General features: G+C 40.9%; 1 pseudogene; it reads left to right on the forward strand.

The window, feature by feature from the left end:
* The first annotated feature begins 1,045 nt into the window (after nucleotides 1-1,045).
* LOC115833831 lies at nucleotides 1,046-21,639 on the forward strand (annotated as a pseudogene).
* Nucleotides 21,640-24,359: the final 2,720 nt, after the last annotated feature.

Below are 24,359 nucleotides of genomic sequence, written 5' to 3' on the forward strand. Positions count from 1 at the left end.
CGGCACCCTGTCTGGGAAGAAGTGAGGAGCGCCTCTGCCCGACCGCCCCTTCTGGGATGTGAGGAGCAACTCTGCCCAGCCGCCCCATCTGGGAAGTGAGGAGCGCCTCTGCCCAGCCGCCCGTCTGGGAAGTGAAGAGCTCCTCTGCGCAGCTGCCCCGTCTGGGAAGTGAGGAGCACCTCTGCCCAGCCACCCATCGTCTGGGATGTGAGGAGCGCCTCTGCCCAGCTGCCCCTGTCCGGGAAGTGAGGAGCCCCTCTGCCCGACCGCCACCCATCTGGGAAGTGAGGAGGTCTCTGCCCAGCTGCCTGTCCGGGAAGTGAGGAGCCCCTCTGCCCGGCGCCACCCCGTCTAGGAAGTGAGGAGCGTCTCTGCCAGCTGCCCGTCCGGAAGTGGGAGTCTGCGGCCCCCCGTCTGGGAAGTGAGGAGCACCTCTGCCTGGCTGCCCCGTCTGGGATGTGGGGAGCGCCTCTGCCCGGCCGCCCCGTCTGGGAGGTCTACCACAGAGGCCAGAAGCAATGTGGGGGCTGGATGTGGTGGCTCACGCCTGTAGTCCCAGTACTCTGGAAGGCTGAGGCGGGTTGATCGCTTGAGGCTAGGAGCTCGAGACCAGCCTTGCCAACATGGCAAAACATATGAAAAATACAACTGTCAAACCAACCAATGAACCAAGGACAACAAAACAGGTCTACCCTGGAGTTATACTCTAATTTTTTCTATTTTCCTCCCTTTCTGATCCTTTATCCCACTTTCTTTTTCTTCCTCTTCTTCTCCTTCTTCTTTGTCAAATAGAGGATTGAGTTATTATCATTGATCCATACAAAGTCCCTCTCTCATTCATTTTCTTTAATTCCCACCCCCCATTTCTATTCCCGTCTTCCCATGTGCAACCTTCCTAATAAGTTTGATATGCATCTTTTTGTTTGTATGTATTTTAGAAAATGTTTATTGTTTTGTGTGCAAAAAATAAAATAAAATAAAATAAAATAAAAAGACTGTCCCTGATCAAAGTCTTTAGTAAGCAGGAAGGAGTCAAGGTTAAAGAATGTGTTTGCTTACCCTGGACTACAGTATTTTGGAAAATGAACCAAGGCTTGGGTTTTGCTCTGGAAGCCTGTCCTGCCTGCTTCTGTAATCTGGCGCTCTGCATTCCAGATTTGGCCCTTTATGGACACCACCGTCTGTTACTCTTACTATTCTCTGCTCTTTTGGGAGTTCAGACGTGGCACCTTATTTCACTTCTGAGCTACCCTCTGCCATCCAGAAATTAGTGGACCTGTAGAACTATATTGTTCTGCTAAACCTGTGACCACTCACATCTCAAGGTCACATAATGGAAAAAATAGAATAGAAACATGGAATATATTAAGATTCATCAGGGGACTTTGACAATTTTTTGTCTTAACTCCTCCCTTTTGGGTTACTGCCAATGCATTTTCAACAATAGGTCAATGTTGTTGTAAGTGGCCCTGGGGCAGTATCCACAGCAGTTCTTTGTGATTTTGATTCATCCACAAAGCATTTTATCACAGCAAAATAATAAAGGTGCTGGTTTCATTGGCTGCAGGGTACCAGAGAGTAACCCCAAAGCTGGGGTGTGCGCTAAAATCCAGGGGAAGAGGCTGAAGCATTCCACAAAGAATTACTTAAACCCTCCACAAGAACATCTTTAGATTTTGAATGTATCCTTGGAGGACAAGGGATCATACAAATGTGCAGCTTATAATCCAGCCACACATGAATTAAAAGTTGAACCCACTGGCCAAAAGCTCCTTGTGAGGCACCTTTCTTCAGATGATTTTGGCATTCTTCCCCTGCTCATTCACAGGTATTAGCTGTTCATTCACATAGCCCTGTACCTTTGGAGTGTGTGTTTAGTGGGGTCCTGGCTCCTCAAGTGTGTTGGCTAAAGAACAGGCAGGATATTGCCCCGGGAAGCAACTGGAGAAGGTTGTATTCTCATCTTGCCATAGATAGCATTGACCCAGTGGACTCTGGAAACGATTCCTGCATGGCGGGAAACAACTCTGGAGATGTAAAATATGTGGCATCCATGGTTAATGTACTTGAACACGCTCCTAATCTAAGGGACTACAGGATCAGATAGTGTCGCTATTTTCCACAGAACACTTTATCTCTGATGTTTGTAGGAACCCAGCTGCCAAGCATAACTGGTTTCATAATGCACAGCCTAATCATCCTTTCTCAAGACATTGAACTGCAGGAAATTGACTGAAATTCAGTGGGGTTATTATGCAAGATACTAGGCTACATCAGTGTTTAGCAGATAATGAGATTGGATTTATGCAGTCTACTGGAAGACTTGAAATAGAAAAAGGCAATGGATTCAAGCAAGTTATAATTTTGGCACCAGAAAGCACAAAAGTGGTAGATGGAGACGTTGTTACTCTGTCCTTCAATGCCACCAGGCTGTTGGGTCCGGTCATTTGTTGGTATGACAGCCATGGATTGATAACCAGCCATCTCTCTTAAGTCCTTAGATCTAAATCCCAAAAGTCACACTTACCAAGACCTGGAATCTTGGACCTAGAACCTGTCTACTTCATCATGTCCCAAGCTGGCTTGAGCCCTCTCCATACTCAGGCTGTGATGCAGGAGCATGTGGAGAAATACATCTGTGAAGCTACAGATGAACATGGTACCATGCAGGCAGAGCCACCTCTCATGGTTGTTCTTTTTGAAACAAACAAAAGGAGAAGTAGTCGCACTCTTTGTTGCTACTCAGAATAATGAAACAAAATAAGAGATGGTTCAGAAACTGGATTATTCAGCTCATTTCCAGAGAAAGTACATCCCAGTGCAGTGGAATCACCATCAGAGAAAAATGTTAGAGGTATCTCTGTTCTTGAGGTCCCCACCCAATTGAAACCCTACAGACCCCCATACCAGATACATACAACCTGGTGTGGAGGGCAGGCAAGGAAAGTGGACTGCCCATCAATGCCTATTTTGGGAAATATCAAAATCTGGACTATGAAGTTGATGTGATGGGAAGTTGGCACAGGGTTTGAATCCCAGGAAGTGAAAGTGAGCTTCACTTAGCTGAAATGGAGCCATCTGTACTTTATGAACTCTTGCTGGTAGCAAGAAGTGATGCAAGTGAAAACCCACCTGCCATGCTTACCTTCTGAACCAGCAAAGAAAAAACAGCATCATCAAAAAGCACCCAGACATCCTCTCAACCCGTAGGCATCCCCAAGTATCCCGTCGTTTCAGAAGCTGCAGACAACAATTTTGGAGTGGTGCTTACAGATTCATCTAGACACAGTGGCCCTCCAGAGGCACCAGATCACCTTACTGTCTCCACTGCATCAGAGAGGTTGGTCTATGTCACTTGATTTCCTTGGGCAACTGGGAATTCTTTGATCGCTGCCTTCAAGGTCAAATATAAATGGATGAGGACCAGTGACTGCCTGGTGGCACCTCAACATATCTTTCCTTCCCAAATTTCTGTGCAAGTTTGTAGTATAGAACCAGGTTCAACATACAAATTTTGGGTCACTGCTATCAGCCATTATGAAGAAAGTTTTCAGAGATCAGCGTCTCATCCTTATCAGGGGACTGGGTTCCCCAGACTTTTTTCCAACTGTGCAATAACGGACCTCACATTGTATACACAGAGGCTGTCAGCGTTACTCAGATTGTGCTAAAGTGGACATACATTCCATGAAGTAACAATAACACTTCCATTCTTTTATATCTATAACTGACCCACAGATAATGACCATGACAATGTTTATAAGAGGGATGTTACAGAAGGTTCAAAGCAGTGGCACATGATTGGCCATCTGCTGTCAGAAACTTCCTATGGCATTAAAATGCAGTGCTTCAGTGAAGAAGAAAGTGAGTTTAGCAATGTCATGATCTGCGAGACTAAAGTGAAATGTGCTCCTGGAGCTTCTGAGTATCCGAAAGGCTTGAGTACCCCTCTGAATTCCTCAGGAAGTGAAGGAAATGCGAGGCCAGTAACCAGCCCTGACAGAAGCAGTGACATGTTATATCGGATCCTTGGCTGTATGCTGGGTGTCTTGGGCCTCATTCTTATGGTTTTCATTGAAACGTGCCTGTGGAGGAATCGCCAGCAGAATATCATACAGAAATACGACGCTCCAGGATACCTCTATCAAGGATCAGATATTAATGGGCAGATGATGTAATAATACACCACTTCTCAGGAGCAAATGAGAAAAATGGAAGTGTTCATGGAGGCTTACTGAGCCATGGCGGTCTCAGCAGTGGCTGTTCCCACCTTCACCATAAGGTTCTCAATGGAGTCAGTGTAATTGTGAATGGGAGCTTAAATGGAGGACTTTACTCTGGGCACACCAACTGTCTTACAGCAATGGGAATGGAACTGGAGGTTGTAATCCTAAGCAAATTAATGCAGGATCAGAAAATTAAATGCTGTATGTTCTCACTTATAATTGGGAGCTAAGCATAGAACACACAGAGACATCAGTATGGGCAAAATAGACTCTGCGGTCTACTTGTGAGTGGAGGGAGAGGGATGGGCTTAAAAAACTACTTATTGGAGGCGGACTCTATAACCGGCCTCGCTTGTCTCTCACAGGATCCCTCCGCTTGCTCCTGGCCTGCTCCGGGCAGCCCTGAAGCCGCCGGGTTACATGTCCACTCCCCTCCGCCTGGAGGAGCGCTGCCGCGGGGGCGCACCCAAGGTCCCCTACCCTGAGCCCTGATGCTGGGCTCCAGAGTCAAGGTGCCAGAAGAACCAGGACCCAGCAGCCCCCTGACCTACCAAGCGCCTGCGTCCTGGCCTGCAAGACACCGCGCCCTCCTCTGCCCTGTGTGGTGTGTGGAGGGACCCCTTCGGATCACAGCCGCTGCCGCCATAGCCGCCACCATAGCAGCCGCCATCGTAGTAGCTGCCGCGGGCGTCGGAGGGAAGGACCTGAGGGTGGCTTTCCCAGCCGGCTGCCCCACAGGGACTCTGGATGCTTAGCCCGCCTGGCCGAGAGATCTAAAATCAAGGCATGACTTAACAGCTTATCTTGTAGGAGGAACAGCTCAACCCAAAGGCAGATTGCTAGTCTGGACTTTATTACAAGCAGGACTGCGGTGATGTTTATAGCACTGAAGTGAACTCCACTGTAAGTACAGAAAGTGGCTTCTCTGCTTCCCCCCGAAGCACAATCATATACACCTTGCAGACTTGAATCACTGAAGATGTAAGCCAGCTGTTACTCTGACTTTTGGAGACTCCCTGTGGACAGCATGAAGACTGATCAAGTCTTTAGTAAGCAAAAAGGAGTCAAGGTTAAGGAATGCATCTGATTACCCTGAATTGTAGTACCTTGGAAAGTGAATCAAGGCCTGGGTTTTGCTCTCGAAGCCTGCCTTGCCTGCTTCTGTAATCTGGCGCTCTGCATGTGAATCTTGGACCCATATGGACACTGCTGTATGTTACTGTCATGATTCTCTGCTCTTCCATGAGTTCAGACTTGGCACCTTATTTTACTTCTGAGCCACTCTCTACCGTCCAGAAAGTGGTGGACCTGTAGAACTACATTGTTCTGCCAAACCTGTGACCACTCACAGCTCATGGTTGCATGATGGAAAACAGTAGGATAGAAACATGGAACATATAAAGATTCATCAGGGGACTTTGACAATTCTTTCTCTTAACTCCTCTCTTTTGGGTTTCTACCAATCCCTTGCCAACAATAGCATTGGTATTATTTTGAGTGGCCCTGTAACAGTATCTGTGGCAGTTTTTGGTGATTTTGGTTCATCCACAAAGTGTGTTATTACAGAGGAGGAAAAAAGTGCTGTCAGGATAATAGAAACGATGTCAGCTGCGTTCGCACAGAAAATCCAGAAGAGTTCAGCAGAGGAGACAGCTGTGTCAATTCAGAAACAGACAGCAAAAATTTACGTTAGAATCTCTTATTTTGCCACCTATCTCAGAGGTCGGTGCTGAAAAGACATCACGGCCTCCGCCTGGTGTTCCTTTGGACAGCCCCTCAGATGCCCTCCAGCAGCCCCAGGAAACCGGAGGATGTGCAAACAACCAGTCATCTTCTGACTTCAAGCCTGTAACCAACTGCACAAAACAGGCCTGGGAGTGAACTATGTGAAGGATCTTAATTCAAATCAGAGAAAATCATTCTTTATTTTTTTTGCAGTATAATGTCATGTGAATGTGTCTTAAAATGTGTGCCCTTTTATGTTATTTATGCCTTAAAAGTTTTCTTACCCGTTGCTTCCTTGCTCTCAGTAAGAAACAGCTTGTTTTGCATAGCTTTCAATCACCTGGAGGGCAGAGGGATCATTCCATATTTTCTTTTTTTATTATTATTATTATACTTTAGGTTTTAGGGTACATGTGCAGAATGTGCAGGTTTGTTACATATGTATCCATGAGCAATGTTGTTTTGCTGCACCCATTAACTCGTCATTTAGCATTAGATATATCTCCTAATGCTGTCCCTCCCCCTCCCCCCACCCCACAACAGTCCCCGGAGTGGAGTGTGATGTTCCCCTTCCTGTGTCCATGAGTTCTCATTGTTCAATTCCCACCTATGAGTGAGAACATGTGGTGTTTGGTTTTTTGTCCTTGCGATAGTTTACTGAGAATGATGTTTTCCAGTTTCATCCATGTCCCTACAAAGGACATGAACTCATCATTTTTGATGGCTGCATAGTATTCCATGGTGTATATGTGCCACATTTTCTTAATCCAGTCTATCGTTGTTGACATTTGGGTGGTTCCAAGTCTTTGCTATTGTGAATAGTGCCGCAATAAACATATGTGTGCATGTGTCTTTATAGCAGCATGATTTATGGTCCTTTGGGTATATACCCAGTAATGGGATGGCTGGGTCAAGTGGTATTTCTGGTTCTAGATCCCTGAGGAATCGCCACACTGACTTCCACAATGGTTGAACTAGTTTACAGTCCCACCAACAGTGTAAAAGTGTTCCTATTTCTAGCCATATGTAGAAAGCTGAAACTGGATCCCTTCCTTACACCTTATAAAAAATTAATTCAAGATGGATTAAAGACTTAAATGTTAGACCTAAAACCACTAAAATCCTTCAAGAAAACCTAGGCAATACCATTCAGGACATAGGCGTGGGCAAGGACTTCATGTCTAAAACACCAAAAGCAATGCCCACAAAAGCCAAAATTGACAAATGGGATCTCATTAAACTAAAGAGCTTCTGCACAGCAAAACAAACTACCATCAGATGAACAGGCAACCTACAGAATGGGAGAAAATTTTGCAACGTACTCATCTGACAAAGGGCTAATATCCAGAATCTACAATGAACTCAAACCAATTTACAAGAAGAAAACAAACAACCCCATCAAAAAGTGGGTGAAGGACATGAACAGACACTTCTGAAAAGAAGACATTTATGCAGCCAAAAACACATGAAAAAATGCTCATCATCACTGGCCATCAGAGAAATGAAAATCAAAACCACAGTGAGATACCATCTCACACCAGTTAGAATGGCCATCATTAAAAAGTCAGGAAATAACAGGTGCTGGAAAGGATATGGAGCACTGTTGGATCATTCCATATTTTCTAACAACTGTAGTGGCAGTAAGAACTCCTCATGCAAATGATTCCATCTCTTGGCTGCTTCAGCTCAGAGGAAATGCAGGGGCCAATTGAGGGTTACCACCAGTCAGGTTTTCAGATGGAAAACCATCTTTCAATAGTGTAATATCAGACTTTCTGAGAACACTTTGAAGTCAACCACGGTTTTGACCCAGTGTTTATAATAGCAGACCTGGCTGATGAATTTTAAAAGAGTGCCTTCCACTAAAGTGGTAATGTGACCAGACAACATTCTCTCTATCTGCACGTGGGCACAAGTGATGTTCCGTCTTCTAGTGACTAGTCATAAGCAGTGTCGTGGACATGGTAGAGTGTAAGATGTAGTTGAATGATTGCAGTATGCAGAAAAGGAACCGAGGCCAGAGAGACAAATAATGCTTTACTATCCCTCTGCTTTAAAATTACATTGATTCCTAAAATGGCCGGTATGGGGCTCTTTTTGACTGTTTCTAAGAGTAGGAACAAAGTAAGACTTGAAGTCGTGGCTTGAAAAGAAAGATCCACATTTTCAGAAGATAAAAGGGGAGGGCTGCAGGGAGCCTCTCTTGGAGGGAGCTCTTCTGTCTGCTCCATTAGCCTAAGAGCATGCTCATGGTGTCACACTGCCAGAAACTAGTCATTCTCTCACTTCCAACAGGGGCAACAGCCTGAAGGTATGAGTGTCAGAAAATACTTATTTTGGAAGAAAAGGTGTTTGTTGTTGTTGTTGTTTATTTTCTGAAGTTTCCTGACTTTTTTTTCCAGAATCTCTTCCTTTTACCTAAAGCATTGGTCAGCAGAACTCCTGACCACTGCTGCCTCTGCGTGACAAGGACATTGGAGCTGTCTTTGGAAGGATCTTCTCCACATTAATAAATGATTATGATATATTTTTTAAAAACTACCTACTGGGTACTATGCTGACTACCAAGCTGACAGGATCTGTTTCCAATGACAAGGGTAATGGAGACATACAATTCTATAGTCATTTATATTTTAATAGCATTATACTCTTTTAACCATCCTCATCTTGTATATAATCTCATTGTATATTAGAATACAGCTATTAGAGCAATAAGGAAGAATGGATAAATACAGTCAGCTTTTTGTTTTTGTTTTGTTTTGTTTTGTTCTTGAGACAGGTTCTCACTCTGTCGTCCAGGTTGGAGTGCAGTGGTAAGATCATGCCTCACTGCAGGGTCGACCTCTCCAGATCAAGCAGTCCTCCAACCTCAGCCTCCAAATAGCTGGATACAGGCTGAACTGTCATGCCTGAGTAATTTTGTTGTTGCCGTTGTTGGAGAGACAGGGTCTCACCTGTTGCCCAGGCTTCTCTCCAACTCCTGGCTCAAGTGATCCTCCACTCAGACTTTAAAAGTGCTGGGATTATATATATATATATGAAAAATAGTGCTTGGAAAATTAGCATACTAATTGAAAAATATACATGCGAATGACTGCTTTGAAATATATATATATTATATACATGAACACACATATAAATGTATATATATATATATAAACCTTCATCTGAGAGTAGGTATGCTTTTGGCTTCTGAGATGAACATATTCAAAATGATAAATATTTACTATGAATTCAGCTAAACATGATACTCAGCAATATTCGTATCTATTTATCTCTATTTCTACTAAATCTGTATTTTGAAAGTTGTGGCTAAGCCTTCCTAGTTATTTAGATTTTATCCTTTACCATTCAATGTGTGTATGGCTTGGAGACTGTTTTCACAGATCAGGAAGTTGACAATTATGTCCCACATTCAGTGGACTAACAGCTCAGAGATCCTCTCTCTGGTTACTGCTACGACAGTGCATGGTCAGTCTCCCAGATCACTGGAGATGATTGTGATTTTATTTTTAAATCTAGTTTCTAGGAATCACTCCCTGGAACAGAATAATTAATTGTTCACGCAGTGTTCACTCAGAATTTGTGCTTTAGCTCTTCAGCCAGTAGGGCTAATGGCTCTTTATTTATGAATCAGTGGTTAGCTTGGGGAGTGCTTACAAATTTGTCCCGTTCCACCTTGATTGCTCTTGAGCGGGTGCTGGCTGGCACAGAACACAGCCTTCTGGCTGGCGTCAGAAGTTTATTTGTTGCTACAAAGCAGCTAAAGATTCCAAGCTCCTCTTTAATGTTCCTAACCAAGGTCTCCATTGTTTTTGACAATGCCCTTGGGAATGTACCTTTTCATGACCGATTCAAAATCAGTCATTAATGTGAGGCATTGAGCAAAGCTCTCAGTTTTTATGGCCTGTCAGTCCTCCTAGATGAATCTCTGCATCACTGCAAAGGAGTTGACAGTGGCTTCTCTAGCACTCGCACACGCTCTACAAGTCTGTGCTGGAGTAGGTAGGGGGATGGTGTCTCCCGGTGTTTTGTCTTATCCCTTGAGGGACGGAAGATACAGCCAGTGGGAAACTTGGGCATAGCAACCCTAGACCTGCTGTTCGGGGTGGAGATTCTACCCTATCAGTGGAGGTTGTATGTGCATTATCTCATCCAGTCCTCACAACTATAAGAGAAACATATTTCTCTCATAAACTTATAAGAACAGCCAATTCAACTGAAGTTTAAATTATTGGCCATATTTATGCCAGGCATGGTGGCTCACACCTATAATTCCCAGTACTTTGAGAGGCTGAGGTGGGAGGATCACTTTCTCTTACAATTGTAGGACAGAATAAGATAATTCACTTAAATTTTGATTATCCACTGCCTGTATCTAGTATTCCTTCTATTAATTCAAGTCACTTTTATGAAGGAATTTTCATATTTTTGTGAATTATTCTTAAACATTAAGAACTATTCTTATGAAGGGGCAATCATAAAGTAATTCATGTTCAAAACACATTTTAAGACACAGATTATTCTTATAATGAAAGAGAGTGAAACACAAATAATTTAAACTTCAGTTGAATTGGCTGTATTTAGGCCTGGCATAGTGGCTTATGCCTATAGTCCCAGCACTGTTAGAGGCTGAGGTGGGAGGATGACTTGAGCTAGGAGCTTGAGAGAAGCTGGGCAACCGGGTGAGACCCTCTCTCTCCAGCAACAGCAAGAACAAAATTACTCAGGCATGACAGTTCAGCCTATATTCCAGCTATTTGGGAGGCTGAAGTTGGAGGATTGCTTGATCTGAGGATTTCGAGGCTGCAGTGAGCCGTGATCTCACCAGTACACTCCAACCTGGGCGACAGAGTGAGAACCTGTCTCAAAAACAAAACAAAACAAAACAAAAGCAAAAAGCTGACCGTATTTATCCATTCTTCTTTATTGCTCTAATAGTAGTATTCTAATATACAATGAGATTATATACAAGATGAGGATGGTTAAAACAGTATAATGCTATTAAAATATAAATGACTACAGAATTGTATGTTTGCATTCCTCCTATCATTGAAATAACCCATTACGCAACCCATCTGTCATTAAACTTTTGGATCAGAGTTACTCTTTATAAATGGAGTTGGCCTTTTTTAGACTTTGTTCTCAGCAATCCTCATTAAAGGAGGCATTCCTAGATTGCTTTAAATAAATTCAAAAAACACATATCAGAAACTTTTGATATGTTTGTTGTGTGCCATATTGCCAGTAATTAGATTAAATGCTAGAAAATACACCATTAAATATGATATTTGATGTACAGTTGGACCTCCCATGTGATGGTTCTGCACCCATGGATTCAACTCATCATGGATTAAAAAAATTCAGGAAAAAAATGGAATGATTACCTTTTCACTGAACATGTGCAGACTTTTTTGCTCGTCATTATTCACTAAATAATACAGTGTAACAACTACTTACATAGCATTTACGTTGCATTAAGTATTTTAAGTAATCTAGAGATAATTAAAGTACATTGGAGGATGTGCTTAGGCTACATGCAAATACTTCCCCATCTTATGTAAGGACATCTGAGGATTATTAGCATCTAAGGATTTTGGTATCTGTGGGGAGTCCTGGAACCAATTTCCAGTCGATACTTAAGGAAAGTCTTCATACAAAATTAACACTATCAAAATATAGGTATTTCTGATAATAAGGATATTTTACTGCATGTGTATTTTAAAAACTTCAAAGACCTAAATAAATTTGCAGTTTTCTTAAAATGCAGTGAGGCTTCTGAGTATTCTGTATTTTCTGAAGCAAAAAGTGAGTCTTACTTTCTATTCTGGTAATGACATGTTCCCAGGTAACTGTCTGTAGGATGCCATTGGTGAAATTACTAAACTCTTACAGGTTTTCAGTCTTTTTATCTGTAATATTGTCACTCTCTTAAGATCTGTGTCCATCGATAGTTTGTTCCTGAGCTAAAGAAAATTGACTGAGCCTATCAATTTGATAAGCAGTCCAATTTATAACTTTATTAAATAATATTTCTCAGTATCCCTGTTGATTTTGGTTACATTCAGTAGCCAAAATCAAAAGGAATACAGGGGTAAATTTGGTAGCCTTTTAAACAGTTGTATCATATGTTTTTATCAATTATTTTGTGCATTTATTCTTTTATTCAAACAGACAATTAATGAATATCAGTTGTATTTTAAGCATTGTGTACTTTCTTGGAATATACCTGTGTGTAGTACAAACACAATCCTTTTCTTGTAATTGAGAAGCAGAAAAGATGCCTACTATTACACTGTGAGTTTTACAAAGAAAAGTTAAGGTTTTCTGAGTCTTTAAAACAAATAGCCTAATCTAGTCCAGGAGCTAAAGAAAGAATTCCCTGAAGAAATGTTGGAACTTACACTGATGAAATGGGACTTAGCAGATGTGGAACAGAGAAAAAAAAATTCCAGTTCAGGGGGAAGAAACCTGTGCTCTTGCATTAACCCATCAGTTTGGATAAACACACTCGGGTATTCATTTACCTGGGCTGGCTTGGAAATCAAGGGAAAGAAAAGATACAGCATAAAAGTATAGACATGCGCAGTATTCTAAGAGAGAGTAGTTTAATGAAAATCAAAACAAATGCATACCTTCACACTTTTAAAAATGGTACAAAGTTTCATAGAAAAAGATAAAGAATGTCAAGTAGTCAGTAGGTTAGCATTCTCAGAAGTCGGTGTTTCTGATACCTTTAGTCATGTTACTGACCTATCTCTGATTCTTTGAGTGCAAAGCAAAGCAAAGCAAAGCAAAGCAAAGCAAAGTTGTAAGAGGGTAAGGGAAAGAACCAGAGAGGCTACAGATGAGAAAACTGTTGGCCACATTAACAAAGCTTACTATGCCACATTCATCATCTAGAAACACCCCATCTGGCCTAGAGGCCTTTCTGGATACTGAGATAATAGTGGGGAAGAGGTCTGAGATGACACCGGTAGCCTTCTTGACACAAAAAGTAGAAAAATTTTCTTGGAGTTAACCAGCATGTCATTTCTCATTGTCCAAGAATCATTGCAAAATCTAACAGCCAGTTCCAGCACTGTCCAACATCCACCTCTCAGTAATATCTTCCAAGAGTGAATGACAGGGCTCGCCATCAAGAAAACACTTAGATTTGTTGGAGTTGGGGCAGTGTTGAGATCATCAGAACCAAAGAGTAGCTGTCTCAGAACTTCAAACAAGGGGAACGTACCAAGTGGTTGTTTTATTATCCCAGGAAATATGCACTGCAGGAATAAGAAAACAGTCACATGAAAACATAGTGTTATAAACTTCTAATAGATGTGGGCTTTACATAGTGTCTACGTATGCCAGGTTATCCCTGGAAATATGGGTCAGGACAGCAGGCACATAAAAGAAGAAATATGTCCTTAGATTTAACCATTGTGGCTATTCTTCCTTATCGAGGAGTCCTTACAGACTCCCAGAGCCCAGTCCCAAGAGTTGCCCACATCCAGCTCCCAGTAGTGTTTCCCAGAGGAGAAGACCCAGGCTCCCATGCAGCAAAATTGTCAGATCTGTCAGAATGCAAAGATTCAGGTCTAAACATCAAACTTCTCACATCCTCAAACAGCCTGATATTGTAATTGGTTACTTCCCAAGTGAAGGAAATTTCCATGGTGGAAAAAAGAGAATGTTCCAGTGAAAAGCAGTTTATAAATTCTCATGTTCAGATAAGAAAGAGATTCTCACTAGAAAACACAGGTCAAGATTAGAAAGAAATTCTGTCTGGAAAAATGTTGGAATCAAAGGGTGTTAGGATATCTGCACAAGTAAACGCCTAAACTTCAATGATCGCAATTTCTATAAACTCAAATTTAAAGGGGAGGAAGGTCATGTCTATGTCTAGTTAGCGACCTTTCATACAACTGAAAAACTGGAAGCTCTTGCACTGCAGCCAAGTCCATAGCAATAAATTAACCTTCATTGTCTCTTCTCTTCAGGGCAGAGCAGGAGGCTTGGGACAGGAGATGAGGTGGGGAGCCATCCTTAGACCCAAATAAAAAAGTTATCACTTTGCCAGAAATATTATAATCTGCCACTTAAACTAGTCAATTCATACTTAAAGAGAAAATCTCATCTGCCTTCTGAAAAGTGCAGCTTCCTTGCAAGAATTATCTGACTTTCATGCCAGATTCAGGCACAGACATCTTTTATCTGCTGGATTTATCATGATCTATCCTGGAGTTCTATCTAAGGCCTCATCAACCAACAAATCACGTTCCTATCGTTCACAGATTCTCAGTTTTTGCATTGTTATATAAGTTACTCGTGTATGCTTTAGTTGATTAAAATGCACATGATTAAAATTATAAATGCTATAAAACTTCAACTGAAATGTATTTAAAAAAACACTGTCACTCAAATCAGTCATTAACTGCACTGAATTTGAAATTGAAATGTCCTGAATTAATTCAGTTCTGTATACTTCTTGTAATAATTGTATGCAGGAAATTTTATCACGGTTGAACCATACATGAATGGTTCTACATCCTAAAGGCCCTTCTGCACGTTTTACTTTTCTAAGAAATTTGTTATATGGCTGATTCCACCATCTTTTATTTAGTTTTGTCTGTTTGATGACAATGAAACTATAAATATAAATACCTATTCACAGGCTATTTTCTTCTAGATGAAAGATCATTACACTGGGAAAGCTGCCCATGGAAAACCAGAATTGAAGGCATTGCATGTGGATCCCACCAAGAGGTGACACTGACCTAGAAAGCGGTTGAACCTATCCACCAGCCCAGTGATGGGCCCTGTAGTGAGCTCTGGATTCACAGGCTGGGGCACTGCAGCAGCACGGACTCACTCCTGCAAGAAGAAGTAGGTTGAGTTGGTTACGTTCTGATGTCTGTGTTTAAGAAATAGATTCCAACAGAAAAGCTTCATTCAAACCACTTCTGATATTGTAATGCACCTCCACAATCCTAGGATGGGTTTCTGGCTCTTAGGGAATCTTTCTAACTCTTCACTCCATTTCTAACCTACTGCCACTGAAAGATAAATGCCTCTCTCCCTATCTGCCACCAAATAGTTGATCTCTAATTATGATTCTGAATCCTAAAAGAGGCAATAGTATTCTAGCAACTTCTGCATTGAACTCTTCAAAACATAACCCCCTGAGTTACTTGGAAAAGTAAGAAAAGGTTAATGTCTGATAAAAGGCATAGTAACATTCAACATACAACACAAACACATGAGTACACACACACCCACACAATCACACTGACACATTGTGGTTTAGTAAATTATGTTTTCACTTTGTTGGAAACAGCTTGATGTTTTCATAGCATGACTTGTGCTCCAGCTTGCACTGACGGCCAATAACAATACCTTGCCACCATGTCTCCCAAATCCGTAGAGAGAGAGAGAAAAAAAAAATGATTCTTTAGAAAGTTGTTATTCCTGTTGGTGAGGTGGCTCACACTGTAATCCAGCACTTTGGGAGGCCAAGGTGGATGGATCACCTGAGGTCAGGAGTTCCAGACTAGCCCGGACAACATGGCAAAAACCCATCTCTACTAAAAATACAAAAAAATTAGCTGTGTGCGGTGGTGCATACCTTTATTCCCAGATACTAGGAGGCTGAGGTAGGAGAATTGCTTGAACCAGGGAGGCAGAAGTTGCAGTGAGCTGAGATTGGGCCACTGGACTTCAGCCTGGATGACAGAAGACTCCATCTCAAAACAAACAAACAAACAAACAAACAAGTTCTATTCTGCGGATCTGCTCTTTAGGTTTTGAAAACTTTAGAATTACCACATACTATCACTGCAACAGTTTTAAAATGTATTCTCATCTCTAACACTTATTATACCTGTAAGACCTATTGACGTAATCTATTTCGATAATTCAGGACCCTAAATTGAGTGAGACAGAAAAGGTGTGGTAGTGACTGCGCATTGCTGCAGCTGTCTACAATGTGGTCTTTTTCAGGGCTAGTCCCCGAAGGTAATGTGGCTCAAATCAAGAGCATTTCAAACCTAGACTTCCCAAAAGGAGGAAGAAATGTTAGTTTTTCCCTAATTTCTTTGTATTATCCTATGGAAACAAAAATAAATTTTCACATGAATTTTTTCTTCCAGAGTTTGAATGAAATGTGCTGGAGGAGGAAGCTTGTGGTAGAAAACGTTCTATGGAAATCTAGTTGCACAATTCCATAAAGCTTTCTTTCGGTTCTTACCTGGAGCAGTTCCACATCTGGTTATGACACATTCCATTAGTCCTGATACATTTCTTCAAGTGTTTACTCTTGATCCATGTTGATCCAACTTCTCTGGAGTTGCTGAAAAATCTCTTGGTATTCCTGTTCAGTCTCTCTAAATGTTGTTTTTCTCCTTTATGGAGAACTGGATGCAGCTTCCTGTACTAATTCCTGATCATCTGTGCCCATAAATCCACATCACTCTGTAGGGACATGGATTTTGTAGGCTAAATGCTTAGGTCTACTTCCACCTCACAGAACCCCAAATTCATCCTCCTCATTCTTCTTTTATTTTCCACCCTTTACAACAGGATGATGAGTTAAGCAAGACCTTCCTTCAAAATTTATGTAATTCATCAATTCTGAACACTGCGAAAAAGCCCTTTAGATTTAAATGTTTAAATATATGTCCTCTTAAATCTGAAATACCATTAGAAAACAACTAAAATTTATGATTGTTAAATTGTCATCAATAATATATATAATCTTTGTTATTCATTAGTTTGTAGTCTCAAACCTTTGTACTTCACAGCCCAAGCAATCACTCTAAGTAGAGATGTTGTTAGTATATTATAATCAGGATCAGAAGCCATCACACGGAAAGGATCTTAGTAAAAAATGTAACCCCCATCTCTCAAACGACTACTTCTTTTCTGTCTCCCATCTTTCTTCCTCAAAAGCCACAGGCTCTGAATTGCCCTGCCATCTAAGAACATGAATCTCCATTCCATTGTGTTTCTCTTCTCAATATTGACATATTTATCCTCTCACTCCCCCGGTCATTTGTTGTCCCTTCTCCTCAGCTTTTCATCGTGTTACATTTTCTCCTACTTGAGCTGGCATCATCTGGGTCCTTTGCTGTCACATTTCACCAGCACAGGCAATTTCTTAAATTACTGATCCCACCTGCCTTTTTGCCCCTGGACAACATCATATTCACCATTAAATGCCTTTATTCCTCAATTATATACTATTTAATCAATATTACATAATTCATTTATACAGAATCTCTGCCTGAAATACTTACTAATTTTAAGCACCTACTTGTCCTTCAGAATTTATATCTATTTTTATTTATCTGAAAAGCATTTACAGAAAACCTGAACAACTGTTATATTGAACAGTCTGGTTGTTTTCCAGCCAATGAATAACACATGACAAATCTGGTATATGAAAATTTCAACTCAAGTTGCTAATATAAATGCTCTCAGCATGCCTGTCTCAAGCTGGTCGTGAGGACTCACGGTCTCATACTTACCCTGCAGAGGAAGGCTGTTCTTCTCTCCTCATTTAGATTTCTCTGATTTCTTGAATCTTTTTCCATAAAATCCTCATTTGCTTGAAGAGCTTTCCTGCAAAAGAATTACAAGGTTGAACAACAGAAAATCAAACACCATAAATTCCACACTCTGAGTGGTATACGCAAGCAAGGGATATAATACATAAATACATTAGAAAGGGGAAAGAAAAACAAATTTTTCACTGCTCATCCTCAATGGATATTTTTCAGTTTGAGGTTTCAGAAGGCAGAACAGTTTAGGGAAGTGAAGATGAAGATGTCCTGTAACCGGCTAATGTTCAGGGAAACATCCTGCTTCAGAACCCACTATGCTAGCCCCAGATTTTGTAGTGTGCTATTCCCATACCGTTTGTCCAATAATATTAAATATATTTCCAAAATATGTTTCTTTGCGCTAGTAGTTTTGGTGGCTTTCAATGCCTTTAGCATTGAACTGTAGAGTCAATATAATGACATTTACTTATTCACGCTCTGTTTGGTCCAAGCTCCATGAAGGAAAGTAGAGTTGCATATTTATTCAAAATTTCATCATTGGTACCTAGAACAGCACCTGGCACTCAGTAAACAATGGAGTAATCACCATGATGATTCTCATCGTCCTTCTAATCTCTTAACTCTGCCACCTTCCGCTTTCAGGTGATCGCAGAGCTATCTCTTACCTGGTGTTCCTCAGCTGCCCCTTCAGTGGATAGTGTTTGTGAGCCCGTGCTCCTGAGAGTTGGAGCACAGCAAACAGAGCAGACTCTTGTCCACGTCAGAGAAATCTTCTTTGTTTCTGTGTGGTCGCACATATTTTGTTTCTCAGAGATCAGGAATTGCCAGAGACTGGCTTTTCTCACAACTGTCACTAAGTTCTTCAGAAGAATATTGGTTTTGAAGTCCTTGTTCTGTGATGGTTCCCTGCATGCAGGGCAGTTGGTAGGACTTTCAGGCTTCTTCCCAGGAAAGGCAGAGATAGGGCCTACAGAAGCTGTGCCCACAGCAGACAGTGGCAGGGTCTACCAGGTAGTTCAGGCAGATGACACAGGTGAGTTTCCTTCTGGAAGGCATGTGAGAAGTCTGAGTCCATTTTCCTAAGGAAAGAAAACCACAAGAATTTAATCTTCTACCCTGGAGAGACAAAGGTCCAAGCAAAGTTTGAATCAGGTTGTGATTGAATAATATCCTTCTTTCTAGAGAGAATAGGCTTTAATTTGCAACGCAGAGATAGGAAAAATAGAAAACCAAGGCACTAAGAGATATCGACCTCTGTAGGAAAACGTGACTGTTCTCCAATCAACACAGGGCCAGCTTTCCAAACTCTATTTTCTTGCATAGAAGAATGTCGGATTTTTGAGGGTTAGTGTCCACCAAATTGCTTGGGCTTCACATGTTTCATCAACCTGTAAACTCAAGGATTGAGTCTTGAATGGTCTGAAATCAAGTAACACTCTTAATGGCCAGGTGGATTGGTTAGAGAAGGCAAGCTAACTAAGCTCTTCTACTCTCACTTTTTTATTTAACTGTAACAACCATCCATCATGACTTTTCCAGAAGGACCCGGCTTGAAAATGTTAGAGCAGAACTCATACTTAGACCCAAATCAGAAGAAGCTAGCCTTTACTCTCCAAGGTAAACAGATAAATCGAGGTAAAGGCACTTCTCCAAGGTAAAACAAACAATCATTGTTTTTCTAGGCTGCTATTGTTAATTCAATCAACAAAAATCTTTCTGGCGTCTTTACTGTTCCTGGACTGTCTGTTAATTTGGGATAAACTGGTTAATATTAACAACAGTTTTAAAAGACAGCTAATTAAAATACAAAAAGATTGATAAACTGTAGGAGAGTACACAAGGATAGAAATATTTATAAGCTCTTTGGAAGCATTATCATTACTCTTTCACGCAGTCAGAAAACGAGTAAGTATTATGCAATATAATAGGCACTAGACAGTAAGTCAGAGTTTTAAATGTATGTTTTGAAAAAAAAAAAAAAGAGGAAAAAAAAACCTAGGCCAAGCAAGGTGGCTCAAGTCTGTAATCACAGAATTTTGGGAGGCCAAGTCAGGCGGGTGTTTTGAGCTCAGGAGTTCTTAGACTGGGACATGGCAAAATGTCTAGGTCGGCCTATCTCTATATATATATGTATGTATAATATCCGAACATGAGGGCCCATGCCTGTAGTCTCAGCTACTTTGGGAGATGAGGCCTGAAGGATTGCTTGAAGTGAGAAGTAGAGGCAATAGTGAGTCTTATTTCCACCACTGCGCTCCAGCCTGGGGGCCTGTCTAAAGCAAAAAGAAACAAAGAAATGAAAAACCTAAATCCTGGTTTCTACATTGTATAAATATACGATCCTCCTATTTTGACATTTCTGCAATGATTGCAGTGAAGACTTTCTGCAGAAATACTAATTCTTGCTTTCTTTGACAGACTGAAGTTTGTGAAGAGACTTTTACCATTTTTTAGAAAAAAAATTTTGCCCGAATCATTCAATGCACTCTCACTATATATAGCCATACATTGTAAACAGCACATTACCATAGTACAGTAGAATGTAACACATTATACACATAAATTGCAACACCCATAAGCCATTTATAGAACCCACAGAGATTAAAAATTACTAGATATTTGGAAACTATTGCAAAATGCTTACATCTATACAAATAACTTAGAAATACATTAAGTAAAAAATTAATCATAACTTTATTTGAGGAACATGTAGCAAGACCAGATGACAAAAATGTTAATTTGTAAAATAGGTTAAGTAATGGAGCTTGTAAACCTACGGATTATGTTTAGAAATAATTTTAAAAAAGAAATGGAGCCATTTTTAAAACTCAGAAAATGAGATCATTTCATCTAAAAAAAATCTAAGTTTGCAGATAAAATTAAAGTCCCCAAATTTTGTTTGTTTTGGTTTGTAACCTATAGTAGCTCCTACTCTGGAAATTGTGTACTTACCTCAGAAAAATATCTATGTTCTCACCAAAGCTGCTGTCAAATAAGATGAATTCAGTTCAGGGATCAGAGCCTCACGGGTGCAGTCCTGGTAGCTTTTGGAATTCTCCAAGGCAAGGTGCCAAGCCACTCTGTGGGTTCTGGAGAAGAATGAGCTGGCTCTTGAAGTGTCCTATATAATCTCTGAAGACCAATCCTTTCTTTCAACTGACTGCATTTCAGGGGGCATAGGGGGTTGTTGAATAGATGATGATTAAGTCTTTTCAAAAACGAAAGTTTTTTTTTTTTTTTTGGATGGAGTCTTTCTCTATTGCCTTGCCTAGGCTGGAGTGCAGTGAAGTGATCTCGGCTCATTCTCGGCAACTTCTGCCTGCCAGGTTCAAGCAATTCTCCTGCCTCAGCCTCCCAAGTAGCTGGGATTACAGGTGCCCACTGCCATGCCTGGCTAATTTTTTTTGTTTGTTTTGCATTTTAGTAGAGTGGTTAGTACAGTGCTGGGATTACAGGCATGAGCCACCGTGCCCAGGCGATTCACTTTATTGTAATGTAAGAATTTAATCTAAGAACACTGTTGGCTCCCACTCCAGAAGGGACATTTCTCCTGCTCCTCATGCTCCAGATGAAGGCTTTCCAAGGCCTCTCAGCAACCACAGGATGTAGGATCCCTCCTATATTACCTGGCATTGGCTCATCCAGCTCAAGGGTAAAGGAGAGAAAGTTCTACAAAGCTCCATCTCAGGGACCTCCCTGCAAGGTAGTGGTAGGACAGGTTGCTCTGAGGTAAATTGAAATGTATTTCCTACTTGACGAAGTAATGATGGCAGGGCTTCATCTGAATGCATTTATCTACCGCTCCTAGAGAGGAGTGACATCATGTCAGACACATGAGAACACTCTCTGCCTAGTTACCGGTGGCTCCAGATCTTCATGCATTATGGAAACCCGTGCTGCAGATTCTGGAGAAGCAGCTCAGACTTCGTGCAGACAAGAGTTCTTCAAGAACCACCTTGGCTATGCAAAGACTCTCGGCCAGCAACAGTCTGAGCTGGATGAGAGATAGAGCACAGCTCCCAGGAGCAGCAGAAGCTGTAAGGAGGAAAAGGGAAGGAAAAACCCTAGATTTCAGGATATCCCTTTATCTCTATGAGAATCTCAGCACCAAAGGCCACGTTCCTTTATCTGACTCTTCTTGATCCAGGAATTTTCCTGGGTTAAGCATCAGGATAGGACAGGAGATGCCATTTGCTCTAGGAGCAGAGGAGAGAACTCAGCAGGAAGAGTATCTCTATGGGAGGAATTCAGTTGAGCATGTTTGTAGGGTCACAGGGCTGGATATGGTAGAGTCTAGTGTACATGTTCAGAAGCCACAGTTCCCCAGACTCTTCTGATTCTAACAAGTACACAGAGCCAATCAAATGAAGGAGGGTGGTCAAGGGAATTCAGGGACAAGGGGAATGAAGGATGATTAGTTGCAGGAGGAGGCTGTTGAGGTCAATAGGCAGACATTCTCCTCTCCTCTATATTGAGAAACAAGTAATGAAGCTTTAAGATGTTGCTTGTGCTCTGTGCAAAGACAGCAGGCACTTGTCTCTGGTCTCCATATACACTTGCATATTACTTTCAGTATTTCCCAGTAAGATTTTGATTCATTTCACAGGGAATAACACTCCTACCATGCTTAAATTGCCATACATATTATGAGACTTTACTGATCATAAGTAAGTTTCTCTCAATCCTTGAGATCTGGCTTCAGTTTTCTCTACTCTCATTCCTTCTCCTTTATGTCAGAAACTTCATAATAGACAATGGGGGCAAATATGGTGTGGAGAAATAATCAGTTTACATTTAGATATTTTTAATGTAGTTATCACTTCTAAATAGCTAGAAAAAGCTGAAAATACATGAAATAGCCACGCATCTTCGTTTTAGCCTCCCTTAGGTATCTGCCCAAATATATTCTATACTAGGTCTTTTCTGACCATGATATTATAAATTCAATTTGGGCCGGGTGCAGTGGCTCATGCCTGTAATCCCAGCACTTTGGGGAAGCCGAGGGTGCGGATCACGAGGTCAGGAGATCGAGACCATCCTGGCTAACACGGTGAAACCCCATCTCTACTAATAATACTAAAAAAATACCTGGCGTGGTGGGGTCGCCTGTAGTCCCAGCTACTCAGGAGGCTGAGGCAGGAGAATGGCGTGAACCCGGGAGGCAGAGCTTGCAGTGAGCTGAGATCACCAACTGCACTCCAGCCTGGGAGACAGAGCGAGACTCTGTCTCAAAAACAAAAACAAAACAAAAATCAATTTTGTCTATACTTTATTATATTTATTTTCTGCTGTATTTTTCTCTAAAGCACTTATCACAATGCGTTACTCTATAAATTTTTTGTTTTTTTTCAAAACAGGGTCTCTCTGTCACCCAGGCATAGCATGGTGCCATACCAGTCACTGCAGCTTGACTTCCCAATTTCAAGCAATCCTCTCATCTAAGCAGTCTGAGAATACAGGATTGCCACAACCCAGTAATTTTGTGTATCTTTTCTTAGAGATGGGCTTCACTTTGTTGCCGGGCTGGTCTTGAATGCTAGCACAAGTGATCCTCCCTTCGAATCCTGATTCTGGTATTATAGGCCAGAGCCACTGTGCCAGCTTCACTTTTTCAATGTTGTATTTGACTTGCTGACTTGTGTTTCTCACCTGCGACTTCTTTAGCACTTTAGGTGCAAGAAAATCTGTCTCATTTGTTCATTTCTGCATTGGCTATAGAATACTTATTAAGACACAGAGGCACTTGAATTTTGAAGAAAAAGTTGTAAGTATATCCTTAGGATATCACCTTTAAAGCATCAAGATGACTTACAATATAAATAATAGCTGATGATATCTCTCTCTTTCCCAGAGCCAATTTCTTTCTTAGTCTTGGAGTGTCTTTATATTATTTTTTTTACTTTTCCATCAGGAAATCTTATTCTTTCAGAATGTATATGTAATTTCATTTCATCTCTTCTCTTCATAGTATTCATTTTATGTTTGAATTAGTAAAGTGATCCATACAGATCTTCCCATGGCTCTAGGCCCATCTTGAACTACCCTATGCTACCTTTTCTGCTACATCTCTAAGCACTGCTCTCGCATCATAGTGTGTTTAATCACATATGTGAACTAAGTGAAATCCAATAGTACAATGGTTTATCTAGTATATAGTTTCCAGCACCCCCGCCCAATTTACCTGCTGAATTCCAAAAATTTTCTATTAATTTTTTATGTAATGTAGTTTTAATTTTATTAGAAATTAGAGAATACGTTTAAAACTTTGACTATATATACTGTTGATCTTGAATAACACTGGTTGGAGCTATGTATCACTTACAATTGGAGTTTCTTCTGCTTCGCTACCCCTGAGACAGCAGACCACCCCTCCTCTTTCTTCCCTCTATCTCTACTCACATGAAGATGATGAGAGAAAACCTTATAATGATCCACTTCCACTAATTAGATTAGTATTGCCATAAGAATTAAATATATTTTTCTTTTGATTTTTTAATATAATTTTCTTCCTTTAGATAACTTTAGTGAAAAATACATTATACCATTAACAATAAAATATGCATTATCAACTGTGAATATTCATATAAGGTCTAGTCGACATGAGGCTATTGATAGCTAGTTTTGAGGAGTCAACGTTATAGCTGATTTCTGACTACATGTATCTCGGATTCCATCCACCATGGTGTTCAAGGGTCAACTCTAAGTTTATTAAATATATTCAAATAATCTGAGAATCTCTTTGTGAACAAAGACTTTATTTTCTGTGAACCACTGTTTATTCATACAGTAATTATGCATTTCATAGTATAGTGATTTTATTTATATGTTACTGATATTTTATATCATTTCCAGGAACAAAATT

The sequence above is a fragment of the Nomascus leucogenys genome, unplaced genomic scaffold, assembly GCF_006542625.1.
Source record: "Nomascus leucogenys isolate Asia unplaced genomic scaffold, Asia_NLE_v1 001350F_40458_qpd_obj, whole genome shotgun sequence".
NCBI lineage: Eukaryota > Metazoa > Chordata > Mammalia > Primates > Hylobatidae > Nomascus > Nomascus leucogenys.